General features: G+C 36.0%; 1 pseudogene; it reads left to right on the top strand.

Moving 5' to 3' along the window:
• Positions 1-14,037, top strand: part of LOC131875301 (uncharacterized) — a 41,755-nt pseudogene that overhangs the window by 14,132 nt on the left and 13,586 nt on the right.

Here is a 14,037-nt window from a genome sequence, read left to right on the forward strand (position 1 = left end):
GTGGTGGTGTCATAGTTGGTCATATCCTTTATGTGGGTGTCGAATGATGATTCGTGGTTGTCCATAGTTGGTCAGGTCTCTGGTTAGAGTACCGTCAGTAAGTGTACCTCTTTTGAGTCGTGTTTGACCAGATGGATGTTCCCTCCTTTTTGAACTCCATTTGCTTGACCATGTGTGTTCCTTGGTTTCTGAGGTCGCTTGAGTATAGTCTAGTGTCATATGGGAAAGTGACTTTCGATTGGGGGCCGCACCCAAAGTGGCTGCTGGGTAACCCATCGAAAGTGAGTCTAATAAGTGATAACCTAATAGTAGATTAGAATGTTAATCTCTAAGTAAGATAATTGTGCCTCACGCATGGGACGAGTGCTAACACAGATTCAACATGCTGTGAGAAGGCCTAAAATGGCAAACCATCATTCTTGTCTTCACGAAAGGATGTGTGGGTCCACATGAGGCTTGGATGGGCCGGAGGTTCGGATTAGGTTGCCAGGGTAACCCAGTGTATGGGGCCGAAACCTATGAAGACCTGCCATGGTAACCATACCAGGTCGTGTGATGACACTTGTCCCTATGTTCGCTAGTGTGTTGTTGTATTGTCCTGATAGGAGCACGTTTGTGGGTTGTCCTATTGTCTATGCCCTTGTGAGTACCAACACTAATACATTTGGACTAGATTTTTGACTGAGGTTTCCGACGGAGAAGGTATATTGTGGCCAAATTTGATTTTTTTTTTGATAAAATGCCCACATTCGTCGTAATTCCGACGAAAATTTCCCATTTGGTTTCGACAAAGAAGGCATTAGCAATGAGAATTTTCTTTTTTTCCAAAAAAGTGCTCGAGTTCATCGTAATTCCGACGACAATGACCATTATAAGTTAAAAAAAAAGAACAGGGGAATTCATTTGTATTGCAAATTTCCCGCGTAGGCGTCTGTGGCGACTTCAACCCCCAAGAACATCAAACCCGCGTCGAAGGCATTTGTGGCATTGCTTGCAATCCCGCGCAGGAGGTAGATTCAAATTGCCCAATTTTTTAATTTCATGTTGCAAAAAATATACATGTGGTGGTTAATTGTCCTAGTTTAATCTCGTAAAACCATAGAACTGTGATTGAGGAGTGAGCGTTCAATTTTGTAGCAGCAATCCCTTCCTCCCGTATACACACGTGTTGATTGTTCACATGAGATAACATCTCTTTGCAGCATCGTATCAAACAATTCACGAGCCTTGTCCATGTTTCCACATTTTGCATTCATGTCAAGCAGGGCATTTGCAAGTACAACACCTAACAAAATTCCTCTATCCGTTATGCTTTGATGGACGTCCATACCCTATTCCAAAGTTCCCATTTTTGCACACATAGGGAGGATGTTGGCAAAGGTTGTGGAATTTGGCTTTATGCCTTCCAATTTCATTTGCTTGAAAGTGTCTAAAGCCTTTTCGACAAAACCATTTTGTGCATATCCAACAATCGTTGCAGTCCACAAGACAACATTTCTTTCAGGCATTCTATCAAACAATTCACGTGCCTTGTCTATGCTTCCACATTTTGCATACATGTCTACTAGGGCAGTTGCAACTACATCTGACAAAATTCCTCTATCCTTTATGCTTCGATGAATGTCCATACCCTTTTCCAAATCTCCCATTTTGGCACAGGCAGGGAGGATAGTAGCAAAGGTCATGGAATTTGTCTTTACACCTGCCGATTGCATTTGCTTGAAAGTTTCTAAAGCCTTCTCAACAAATCCATTTTGTGCATATCCGGCAATCATTGCAGTCCAGGAAACCACATTTCTTTGAGGCATACAAATAAGTGAATTTGATATTCAAAACTATCTACAATGAATTCAATTCTTGTCCATTAGTCACTTATGTTTCAATAAGAATCTTTTTTTTTTTTTCTTAATCTTTATTCATAGTTATGTGCATATTTCACATTCTATAATTAGGATATCAATTGTTGTGGCTGAACACTAGCATGATGTTTGTGTTGTGGTATAGATGCGTGGAGACATAATTATGGGATTGTTATATTATAGAGATCATAAATCTAGATATCCCATATTAGTTCTAGCTCTTCTTGGATTTAGTCTAAAGTTGAGAATGGACATACAGTCATAAAGCCATTATTAGCCGATCTATCCATTTCTAGTAAAGACAATTGAGAAAGTCATTTTGATATTGAGAGTTTCTTATCTGTTTACCTATTGATCATTATTAAGCCATAATATTTAGGTCTATTTATCTCTCTTGCAAAACCTCTGTAAGTGTCCTAGATTGTCCCTACTACTCACTCTTCAATGAAATAGTGGAGTTCTAAAGATTTGTTGCACAAGATGGTGTTGAACGTATCAACAAGGCTAGTATGGAAGGCATGTTCAAGTATCCACTTGTACAACTTACAACAAATGATTTGTTGATAGAAGAAATTCTTGAAATAGGGATACAATCGAAAGACAAGTAAGTACATACAAACCTCCTCAGTTGAAAGTAAAATCTGTGTATAAAAAGAGTACATTGAATCCCAATCCATAAACACAATAGAGATATCGATGGAGACTTAATTGGATGTAGCATGCCACACCAAAGTTGTTAGAGTATGCTAAGCTAGTACATAATGTTTCCTAAAGCCACATTAGTATTTTACCCAGATCATTATCTACCAAAACTAACTATAGTAATCCTTTTGAGGATTCATTTCATGGTGCTAGATCTTCATTTAGTTCCACTTCTTGTTGGAGAAAAGAACAGTTATTTCTTGAGGTAGATGAATATCCCATCAACAAAGGACAAGACCCTTTCTAGAATATAACAAATTCTACTCCAACAAAAGATCATGGGGGTTTCACTAGAGATATTGAATAAGAGATAGACTTCTACTGTTGCATTACAAGCATTGGCATGTTCTTCATTTATTGATGTAAACTCTCTGTGACGCCACCACAACCAACAAAGGTGTAAAAAGTTGTTTGCAATGCATGGATTTTTTAGGATTGTCCTTTGAGAAAACAGAATTAAAGTATGGAAGCAGGATCTGCCAGCTCCTGAGGGAATCTTGATGAAAAATAACTGTAAAATATTTGGGTGAGCTTATATGCAAAAACTCATGCTTCCTAATGGATTTATGTACAGAAATAAGCACGAATTAAGTGGTAAAGGGGCTTCTGGAAATAAGAGGGATAGAGAGGCAGTGGAAGTGAAAACTTCTGGTGTTGTGTTTGCTCCATCTCAGAATGGGAATGGTGAAGGTGCTGCAAGAGGAGCTGAGAAGGGTGTTGGAAGAAGTGGGGGTGTTCACATTCCCCCATTTAAGCTGGCTCAAATGATGAAAGATGTGGAAGACAAGAGCAGTGTGGAATACTAGTGCATGACTTGGGATGCCCTTCGGAACAATATCAATGGGTTAGTAAACAAGGTAAATGCATCTAACATCAAGAACATCATTCTAGAGTTGTTTGCAGAGAATCTCATCCATGGGAGGGGTCTATTTTGTAGGTCTTGTATGAAATCCCAAATGGTATCCCCTAGATTTACAGATGTTTTTACTGCGTTGGTTGCTGTGGTAAATACAAAATTTCCTGAAGTTGGCAATCTGCTTTTGTGAAGAATCATTTTGCAGCTTAAGAGGGCATACAAATGCAATGACAAGCACATGTTGATAGCAACAACCAAATTCATAGCTCATTTAGTGAATCAACAAGTTGCACATGAGATCATTTCTTTGGTACTTCTCACCCTTTTACTAGAGAACCCCACAGATGATAGTGTAGAGGTTGCTATTGGGTTCATGAAAGAATGTGGTTCTTTGTTGCAAGACCTTTCACCCAAAGGTCTCTATGGGATTTTTGAAAGATTTAGAGGTATTCTCCATGAGGGGGAAATTGACAAATGAGTATAATTTTTAATCGAATGCCTTTTTGCATTTCGCAAAGCTAAGTTTGAGGGTCATCCAGCTGTGCATCTAGATTAGTTAACACATGAAGTTTTCCTAGAAGATGAACTTGATCAAGAGGCTGGTTTGGATGTTTTCAAGCCAGGTCCTGATTTCTTAGAGTATGAGGCAACCTATGAAAAACTAAAGAAAGATATCCTTGGAGATGCTTCTTCAGATGAAGTAGAAGGGGAGAATGATTCACGTGATGATTCAGATGATGATGATGATGATGAAGAGGAAGGTGAGGAAGCACTGGGAATATAGGATGAGACAAAGACAAACTTGTTCAATTTAAGACGTACAATTTATTTGACAATCATGTCAAGTGTTGATTTTGAGGAAGCTGGTCATAAGCTACTAAAGGTCAAGCTTGAACCTGGTCAAGAGAGAACATACCTTCGTTATTATGGTATTATTGGGAAAAGATTCTGTATGATAAATAAAATATATGAGGAATTTTTTGATAAGTGTTTTGTACAACAGTATTCTATGATACACAGACTGGAAACAAATAAACTGCGTAATGTTGCAAAGTTTTTTGCCCACTTACTTGGCACAGATGCTCTTCCATGGCATTGTCTTGCTTATATACATGAGACAGAGGAAGATACTACTTCCTCTTCCCATATTTTTATAAATATTCTCTTGCAGGAGCTGGCAGAGCAACTTGGTATATTGTTGCTTGATGAAAGGTTGAACGATCCAACAATGCAGGAATCTTTTGATTTAATTTCTCCAAAGGACAATCCCAAAAATTCACAGTTTGCTATCAATTTCTTTACTTCTATTGGTCTTGGTGATATCACTGAGAGTTTATGTGAGTATTTGAAGAATATGCCAAGGCTTGTAATGCAGCAGTAAAAGTCTATTCCCGAGTCAGATGAATCTACCTCTAATGACGATTCGTCTAGTTCATCAGGTTCGTCAGATTCTGATACATCAGACTCAGATTTTGAGAGTGAAACTGACAGTGAGAGCAGTAAGGAGTCACCAAGAAAGAAAAATAATTCAAAGCATGACAATGAGTATGAAAAAACAAGAAGAAAAGGGCATGTTGTCTTATGTATTTTAATAATTTCTATTTTCTTGCCTGTGAAGAAAGACCATGTCACTCAATATCAACGAACAACAAAATAAGGAGACAATTGTTAGATTGTGGTCTAACTTGAAAAGAAAAGGTGATGGAAAATGTTATTGTCCGTGCAAAATTTGTAAGGAGTTAAAGACTAGAAGACTTCTAATCAAAACAATGAAGAAACATTGTAGGCTGCACGGTCACATTGAAGGTGGACATGATTATCATCCATTGGTAAGTTTTTCATTATATCGTTTTGACAATTTATATACATAATAAATCACATGATGATGAGATCACGATCATAGTTTATTTATGTATATCAATTTTATATAGGTCGAGCACCCTAGAGCACATGGTATGGATCAACACAACCCTGAGAATATGGTTTTCGAAGTGGATGAACATGGAGGTGTGAATATCAAAGCTGAAGATAACAATCCCATGGAAGATGACGATCATGAGCCAGAAAACACAATTGAAGATGAATGTACAAATACATTGATCCATGACTCATTTAGTACTCGCGTAGTTGATCATGATGATGAAGATGACCTTGATGTTGTTCATGATGTCCCTCTACTTGAGAAGGCATCTGAGGTCCTTTATGAAGGCTCGCAGGCAACTCTTCTCTTCGCTGTATTGTTGTTGGTGAACTTGAAGGTTATGAATGGTTTATCCAACATAACAATGTCACGTATGTTAAGGCATGTGATATATGTCATAATAAATTGTGAATTATGCTGTACCATTAATATTCTTTATTATAACAAATTATATTTTGTTGTTGTAGATTGATAGGTGAGTTTTTGTTACCACCATCAAATATTCTACCTCACTCATACCGAGAATAATCTGTCATTATGAAAGATATTGGAATGGAGTATCAAGCAATAGATGCTTGTCCCAATGATCATATCATATATAACAAACAACATGAATTTTGAACTGAATGCCTTGAATGTCATATCAGTAGATATCAAATAGATCAAATAACAAAAAGGGTTCCTTGCAAGGTTCTTTGCTATATTCCCATTATTCCACGTATGCAACAATTATTCAAGTGCACTAGCTTGGCACAATTTATGGATTACCATGCACGTAATAGAAGTCAAGATGACATTATTCGAATGCCTACAGATGGTTCAACATTTATGGACATAAAGGAAAAGTGGCCACACTTTAAAGAAGAACCTCGTAATCTCAGGCTTTCATTGGCAGCAGATGGTGTCAATCCATTTGGAGAGATGAGATCTGTTTACTCAGTGTGGCCTGTTTTTGTTATCAACAATAACATTCCTCCATGGATGTCAATAAAGAGGGAGCACATTATGTTGGCAATGATTGTTCCAGGTATTTTATCATTTAAATATAGTCGTCTAAATTTAATTATAAATATTGCAGTAAAATGGTCATAATAATTATGTAATGTTTTTGTTCATTCGATTAGGTAAGTACCAAGTTAAAGATATGAATGTATATATCGAGCCTCTTATCGACGAGTTGCTGGAGTTATGGAATGGTGTCACTATGTATGACGTCTCTAGACCAGTAGGACAAAGACAATTTCAATTCCATGCGATGCTTCTATGGACAATACACGATGCCCCGAGGCTAACACATTTTTGTGGTATGTTATAGTGTTTAAGTTGTGTATGAACATTATAATTCAAAAAATTATCATATTTAATCCAATTATACATTATCTTGTAGGTCTTCAAACAAAGGGAAAATTTGCATGTCCTATTTGTGGTCCAAAGATGAAATCTCGTCATTCAAAAAGTTTAGGAAAGAGGTGTTTGATGAGTATAGGCACTTTCTCCACAAAAATCATAAGTATCGAAATACTGAAAAATGTCTTTTCAATGGGAAAGAAGAGAATACATCAAAGCCATGAAGAATGACACCTCACCTGTGGAAGTTGGACTATAATAGAATTAATCGTCAAGGTAATGCCAATCCATCTATTGGTTTGTCATAAAACATCTTTTCTATTTTGTTTTGTTTACTGATGATGTGATTGATGATCATGAAGGTCGTGAAGGCATAAATGACCACCTTCCTAAGGGAATAAAAAGTTATCCCCGACAATTTAGTAGGTTGCCCTACTACGAGCAGTTACAAATTGTTCATTTGTTTGATAGTATGCATATTGGAAAGAATATAACAGAGACATTATGGAAAATATTGGATGGAAGGCATGACAAAGAAAAAATTGTCAAAATATGTAGTGACATTAAGGATTCCAATCATGCAATGATAAATGTCATTCAATCAAATAGCCATGGAGACCAGATTAATATAAGTGAGCTTCCTTGGTTATTAATAGACCATCAAAGCAATGCTATAAAAGAAGTCATATGAAAAATTTGATTTCCCACAGGATTTGCTGCGAACATAAACAATCTCATATCAAAGAAAAGTGAATTTGGGCCAGGGATGAAAACGCATGATTGGCATACCTTCATTAAGGTAATTCATGTTCTTGTGTTTTTAGTATGTATTTAAGTACTGCGCGTATGTGTACTTTTCATTATGTTACAAAAAAATGAAAAGATAATTTTATAATTGTTGCAGTATGTCCTACCTCTATCTCTCCCAGACGACTTCGACAATAATGTCAAGCAAGTCATATATGATCTTGGAAAATACATGAGATAAGTAGTGATATTTGTTTAGTTCGTTGTATATATATTATATTTGCGATTTGTTTTACTTCTTATGTAATATATTTTTTTGCGTCTTGAATACCCTGTAGGTGGTTGTCATGTAAAGAAATCCATAAAGACGATATTAAATATTGGAAGAGAAAAATTCCTCATTTAATGTGTGAAATGCAAAAGTGTCTACCTCCAGCTTTTTTCAATGCACAAGAACACTACCTCATACACCAAGTTGAGGAGATTGAATTGTGTGGACCTATACACACTAGGTCAATGTGGATGGTTGAGAGGCACTTGAAATTTTTGAAGGCTTTGGTTCGACAAAGAGCACATCCTGAGGGTTGTATGGCGAAGGGATATATGGTATACCAGACTATGGTGTACATTTCTGAATATCTTCCTAAGTTTGCAACAAAGATCCACGTGGATCGCATTTGGGATCCCAACACCATTAGCAAATTCGAAGGGGAGTACTTGATGGGGAAAGGTAGATTGAGGAAAGTGAGAGGTAATTATAAGATGTTATTTTAGTTAATTAATTCTTAATCTTCAAAATAAATCGATTGTAAGACGTCTATTTATTTTTTGTACAGTTGGTCGAGAGTGGGATGCACTACATTTGTATATTGCAAACAATCTTGATTGGATGACGGTATGGATTGAACGTTGTCAACATTCTGGACGCACGTTAACATGGGAAGGTGTGACTTCATTGGTTAAAGAAGCACATCGTAATGGAGATTCCAATGTTACGCAAAGGGAAATTGATTTAGCATATGGTTTAAGAGATAAACATGTACGTATAAATTTATTAATCACCCATATGTTTATCAACTCACAATGCAATAAATTTTACATGTTTGACATATCGCAGGTCAAACACCACAACGCTATGTGCTGCAATGGTCATAAATTTCGCATAAAAAAGTTGGATGACACAAAGAAAACTTGTGATTCTGGCATCACTGTAGTCTTTGAGGTGACAAATATTTCATCGAGAAATGACATTCATCTTCAACAATCTCAAAATCGATACTATGGCATTTTGGATGATATACTTGAGTGTGACTTTAATTCCTTCAAATTAGTTTTGTTCATCGTCAAATGGTACAGGCTACGATTGAATAAAAATGATCCTGATAGAACTGTTATTGAATATGATAATGGTTTTATAATGCTAAATACAATGTCATTTGAACCAGTTGGGGATGAGCCCTATGTTCTTCCAAGCCAATGTGAGCAAGTATTTTACTCAGAGGTTCCACATAAACCGGGTTGGTCATTTGTTGTTAGACATGATCCAAGAGGAAGGCCGATAAAGTATAATGTGATGGAAGAAGAAGATACCAAAGAAGAAGATACCGAAGAAGTAGAAGATGAAGTGGATGATGATCACGATCGACAGTTTCACAATGACGATGAAGAAGAAGAAGAAGAAGAAAATGAAGAAGAAGAAGAAGAAGAAGAAGAAGATGATGATGATGATGGCGAAGACGTTGATGATGATGATGATGACGATGACGACGATGATGATAATGATGATGATGATGATGATGATGATGATGATGATGATGATGATGACGATGATGGTGATGATGATGACCTTGATGTTCATGATGATGAGGAATGAAATGTATGAGGAATGCGATTAGTATATTATCTATTGAATATTGACTTCTTGATAGAATTTTTTTTACATAATTAATTCATTCTATTTTGAATTCTAATGCCATTACATAATTAATTCATGATGCACCTTTTAATATGGAGATTGGATTGTTTATTAGCTATGTGACTATTTATGTGACCATTTATTTGAGGATCCTGCATAGTCTACATAAAGTAAAGGTAAGGAATTACAAAATGTACAATGATTTTGATGACAACATCTTTTTATTATTTAATACTCTTTTTGTCTACAAAGTTCATGTTGTTCATGTTGTGTATGATGTAATTTCGCTAACGTTTTTTATATATATTTTTTGTCATAGGCCGACATGGATCCATCACATATCACAGACAAAGATGTACCTTGCGACACTTCTACTAAGCAGGTAAACCTCATTGTAATTGTACAAATTAGGTAGAAGCAAACTGTTACATTATTATGTTCTTTTTTTTAGTGATTTATACTAATTTTGTAATTGTTAATGATATTCTTGACACAGACGGATATTCGGGGAAAGGGAAAGGGAGTTGCAGTACCTGAGCACCTTTCTATGGATGTGGAATCATTAGGGTTAAGCAATGATGACCCTGAAGATCCCACAGACCTTGTGAAATTCTTTAAAACGCCTCTTATAAAAATTAGAAAAGAGATTGTTGCTTTGGTAGCCGTGCATCCTACCACTGACGAGATACGATAGAGGGTGGAATTATTGTATAAGACAACAGAAAACTTGCAAGTAAGCAGTAATGAAGGCTTTAATTATAACAAAAGTTCAATAATGGTTTATATTTTATTCTCTTTTTATGTCATTAACTAAAATATGTACGTATTGTTTTTACAACAATTTATTTGCCCTCATGAAACTCGTTCCTACGATCAAGGTGTTGCAGGATCAGGTGATGACGATTTTCTTGTATTATCACTTGCTTGGCTTATCACTCTGATTACCCAAAACACATCATACTTGATACTATCAATTTTCAAAATAAAGGTTCATCCTTGTTTACAATTCTTGCACTTTTCATATATTTAATGTTTGATATATTTAATGTATTATTCTTTAGGTGCTGTCAATGTTACTATGCAAATGCCGACGCCGCCTCATCAGAGGTCACCCTCACCTATATTGCTGACTACAATGTCGGCAACACGTAGCATGCAGACATCCTCTAGTGCACATCATATGGGCCCGCCCACTGTTGGTAGATCCCTCTTTTGCTCTATCTTCTGTCATGTGTTTATTTCCCTTCAAGCGTTCTTTCTTGAATTCTAATGCCATTTCATAGTGGATTCATTTTTTGCAGGAGGAGATGCACATGAGGATGTGCCACATGCGACTACTACTGATAACATAGCATCGTTTCCTAGATCTTCTCGTATTGCTAGTATGGGAACATTGCAGGCCACATTCATGGTGAGCGACGAATAAATGCTTCCCTTAAAGATACAAAAGGTTCCAAGCACTTTAAAATTATTATTATATATACTCTAATTGTAATTTACTTTATGATCACTCATTTTGGACTAATATTGATCCCATGAATTTTTTGCAGGCAATGATATTTTCTATAAACATCTAAGTGACATTGCATTGCAGATATTTGGGCCCACCATACGTAAAAGGTGGTACATCATATGTGAACTAACCCTTATCCACTTTTGATTTCATATCATTGCTAGAATACTTTTCCTTTGATCCATTTCTTGAAGTGTAATAAATGTAGCTTCAGTTCATTTCTAAATCTAACAGGTTTGTTTTTGCTTTAAAAGGTGGAATGACCAAGAAAAAAGGTTAAAAGATGAATTGACAAACCAAATGGTTGAGTGGTTTGGAAATGAAACCTTTGACAAAACCAAGCTCCTTGAAAAAGCTGGCACATATCTAGAGTATGTGAGGGACCAATACAGGGCCCATTTGGAGAGGAACCTAAAGTACGAGCATCCCCCCATGATTTCAGAGAGGGAGTGGAAGGACCTGATTTTGGATGCCAAGGAGAGAATTGAAAGGAAAAAAGGAAATACACTAGTAGATGCCAGAAGAAGGTACGGGATACTATTAAGAATGTAATTATGTACTAATTAACTACTCTTTATATTTATATAATCTAACATATTTCAAACTTTTTATAGACTGAGTGACACATCAAAGGCAACCAAGGCAAGGCAAGAAAAGCACGGGCAACACAAACTCGACTCTGGTGGTTACATGAAACTTGCTGCACGAATTGTAAGTATCTCATGTAAACTCCCATATTGTCTAAAAATATTAATAAATTGCAAACGTTTTTTTTATTTATCAAACAATGCAAGCAAAATTCACGGTATCAAGCAAAAATGCAGGGCTCTGAATTCAATAGAGCGCCCACAGAAGATGACAAGAGAATTGCCTACTAGCAGGGTTATTCAGTCGTGGCTGATCGACTACGAGAATTGAGTGGGCATACACAACATTCGAGTGCATCCGTCACACAAGTAAATATGCTAAATGGAATTTGTTTCAAATTGAATACTTTACCAATAATCTAATTGATGTTGAGTTCCAACATAAAGTGACTATATTTGTTTTAAATAAGCAAGCAATGATAACAACGTGCATGTCATTGGAATGCAGCCTGCTAATTGTGAAACACCACCTGCACATGAAGGTCCGGATGTGCATCCCAGTAGTGGAGGTATTCAATTGCTATTCAAATTTATTTATTTAGCTATTAATACAATTAAACATCTTAATTTGTAATTAGAGTAGTAATTAATGTAACCTTTCTTGTTAATATTTTAGAGCATGTAGTCGGTGGTGAGCAAGTGGAGCATGATCTGGGTACACAACCTAAAGAACGCGATGTTCCCCACTCAGGTAAAGAGGACCGTGGTGTTCAACATGTTGAGGTTGAGGCTACACAAAATGATGTGGCCCCATCAGGTAAAGAGCACAACAATTATGTTCTCTAAATTAATGAAATACTTGTAACAATAATATTTTTTTTTTTGAATTTAACCCATTTCTTTGTTATTGCAGAGGACCCCCCTTCACTTCAGTGTCCTCATCCTTAGTATAGGACTAGGTATACATTGAGATCACGAGCAGTTGGCAGAACATCTGCAGAGGGGGGAAATGATGAAGACATCGATGTTCCACTTAGTCTTTTCATAGCTTCAAAGAAAAAACAAAGAAAGAAATGATTGTAATCTAACTTATTTGATAATGACTGATTTTTATGTGTTAGTGAATGTAATTATGTGCTAATTAATGGTTATGGATGATATGTGTTAATTAATATTGATGAATGTTGCGTGTTAATTAATGTTAATCAATGTTATGTGTTAATGAACGTTATGTGATATTAATGAATGAATGCCATATTTTATTAATGGTAGAAAGAATTAATGAATGAATGTTATAAGATGTTAACAGGGAATTTAGAGTGATGTTGGGGGGGGGGAGGGGCCAAATGAGCTTCCACCTTCACATGGTTGGCCCTGTTAAGTAGAGAATATTAAACTATTCTTGAAACCAAGCGAAGCTCAACAAGGTAACACACTTTTCAATATTTCATTATGTTGCACAGTTAATCTTATTGAATAATGTATATTGAATCTTAATTGAAGGGTCCAACAGAGCAAACACGAACAACAACACCACGAGTTGCTGGGTATAATGAACTCCCATATTGTCTTGTCTGTACACGAACAATATGAGTTGCTTCTAGTGTTGATATCCAAGGTGGGACTGCAAAAGTTATGAATATGCCTCATCCTTGTAAGTTTTTTTATTACAAATCCTAATTCTTGAGACTAAACTTTTTGTTCTTGATGTTTTTCACTAGTTGTCATAACCTCTGACTTTGATGCTTGTGCCTTAATAGAACTAGATGTCTCTTGTATGCATACTTGGTCAAGGACTGCATTATGATGCTATAGGGCTACAAACTAAGATTATTTATTGTATTGAGTTGCACATTTGACATGAGTTTCCCTATGACTGCTATGCACATTTATGTATATACACTATTTATAGTTTGTATATTGATATTAATTTTGAGAAAATATTACAAAACTCAGAGTATTCTCCATAAGACTAGAAAATAGCTCAGATAAATTTCTACAGCGTTTTCTTACAATTACTTGCGATTGTTTTTTTAGGAGTCGTGATATCCATTCATAATAGTATGGATGCATACAAGCTTTGGACCCTTCAAAATAAAGTTTGTTACAAACAATCGGTCGTTTTCAAGAAGCGGTTTTAAGTCATTTTTAACATCTGCGGCTTCCTCTTGTTGTTGTTTAGTTACAACCTCCTGTAACTGCTCCTGAACATCTTCTTTCTGTCCCATATACTTATCTTTCCACTCCTGATACACATCATCACTAGGCCAAGTAAAACTAGCAATCTTCTGTTTCATATCTTCTAGCTGCTTCCGAGTGACTCATACATGCCCAATCTCTGTTTCTATGAAACCATAATGAGATTTCACTTTTTCAATTTCCTTAATTGTTTGGACAAATAAGGATGTGTCATCAATACTAATAATCTGATTGATCCTTAGGGACAAATTGTGGTCCACCTCCTTTAACCAAGTCTTCTCTTCCTTTAGTTGGACAAGACCAATGAAACCTCCTGGAAACATTTCAAATTTATGATTTGAATATTCTTTCCTATAAAGTTGGGCTTTTCTTTTTATACCTGCTCCTTCCA

The sequence above is a fragment of the Cryptomeria japonica genome, chromosome 4 (genome assembly GCF_030272615.1).
Source record: "Cryptomeria japonica chromosome 4, Sugi_1.0, whole genome shotgun sequence".
NCBI classification, from domain to species: domain Eukaryota; kingdom Viridiplantae; phylum Streptophyta; class Pinopsida; order Cupressales; family Cupressaceae; genus Cryptomeria; species Cryptomeria japonica.